Source organism: Capsicum annuum, unplaced genomic scaffold, assembly GCF_002878395.1.
Source record: "Capsicum annuum cultivar UCD-10X-F1 unplaced genomic scaffold, UCD10Xv1.1 ctg25060, whole genome shotgun sequence".
Classification (NCBI taxonomy): Eukaryota; Viridiplantae; Streptophyta; class Magnoliopsida; order Solanales; family Solanaceae; genus Capsicum; species Capsicum annuum.
Genome location: NW_025831244.1, coordinates 1 through 1628, shown reverse-complemented (window position 1 = coordinate 1628; position 1628 = coordinate 1). Strand labels below are relative to the sequence as shown.

General features: G+C 38.0%; 1 pseudogene; it reads left to right on the top strand.

Moving 5' to 3' along the window:
• The first annotated feature begins 68 nt into the window (after positions 1-68).
• On the top strand, positions 69-1559 carry LOC124890791 (annotated as a pseudogene).
• Positions 1560-1628: the final 69 nt, after the last annotated feature.

Genomic DNA, 1628 nt, shown 5'->3' with positions numbered 1-1628 from the left:
TTGAATGTTGATTCATGAGTACACAATCCATATGTTTTTACATCCAAGTAACGGCTTGGGGAAAGTAGAAGACTAAAACTTGGGGTCATCCAGATGTTTTTGATATATCGGGAGTGCGAAAAAATGTTTGATCGGGAAGAGGTTCTAGATTTAACTGGTATGTACCTAAAGGTCCTCGAGAACTTGCAATGTCGTAGATGGGTGATGGAGGTTTCCAATCGCCTGCTGCAGTTCCTCCTGCTCAAAAAATGCATGGGATTGGTTTGCTAGAGCTGCCTCAGCTCATCCCAAGAATACTTCCCCCCAGCTGCTGATTATGATAAGGCCGGTGAAAATGATGTTGAGGATAATGAATTGGATTTTATTGATGAAAGTGATGATGACCTTCAATATGATGACTTTGATTCAGATGTGACTGAAACGATTTATGAGATGCACAAGAAAAATAGTTGGTTCAAACAACTTTTAGAATCTCGTGATAGTTTGACTGTTACTAAAATTAATGATTCTGAACGACAGTGGTACTGCGCTGCATGGAAGGTGGGTCCAGGTACAATTAAATGGTTTAAAGGGTTGCAATCATTGATAACCCATGCAAAAACAAAATGAGTAAGGGTTAAATTACACAGAGAACTTGCTGATCATTTGGAGGAAGAACTGCGTCAGAGAGGTACTTCTGTCGTACCGCCAAGTGAAATGTATGGAAAACGGGATGGAGTTGAATTTAAAGATAAAGAAATAGTGTGGCCACCAATGGTTGTGATCATGAACACAAGGCTTGATAAAGATGAAAATGATAAGGTTTAGTGATTATTAGTCTTCTATTTGATTATTATACTTCTATTTACCAATTTAATTGATGGTTGTCTAATACCTCTCAACCTTCTCTTTCTCTCAGTAGATAGGAATGGGAAATTAAGAGCTGCTAGAGTATTTTAGCTTTTATGCTGCTGTCAAGGCTTGACATTCATATGGTCCACAAGGCCATCGTGGCATGAGTTTGTTAATTTTTGAGGCCTATGCAGAGGCTGAACATCTCAGTGAGCACTTTTCTGAAATAGGAAGAGATAGAGATGGTCCTGTGGGGAAACTTCTAATTTATGGTTATATGGAAGATAAAAGAGACATAGATAACTTTAACCAGCATTCAACTGGTATTTGTGATTAATATCACCCTGAAAAAATTGGTGTTCTTCAGATAAACACTGATCTTCCCTGTATTTAACAAATATGTTGATTATAGTTTAATTTCCTGTGTGATTTTTAGGGAAATCAAGGTTGATGTTTGACCTAAGATCATATAAAGGAACTGTGTGGAATTCAGCAAAGCAGATGAGAGATGATAATCAACAACTGATATCGTTCAAGAACTGGTGAGTGCAAAACTCCATTAGACACTGGAAGAGGCATGCAAAATTTTTTACAGATACAGACCTGCACCATATGATCAAATTCTGAAACCTTGAGATGCTACTGACTTAATGCTAATGTTACCTGGACTCTCCAAAAAGAGGATGCATGTTGGATCTCCAAAAGTAGTGTCTTTTTGGAGGATCAAACACTGGTGCAACAATATTTTTTGGGAGAATCAGAGCAACGTAGGTTAATGCTGCAGTAACTGACCACCT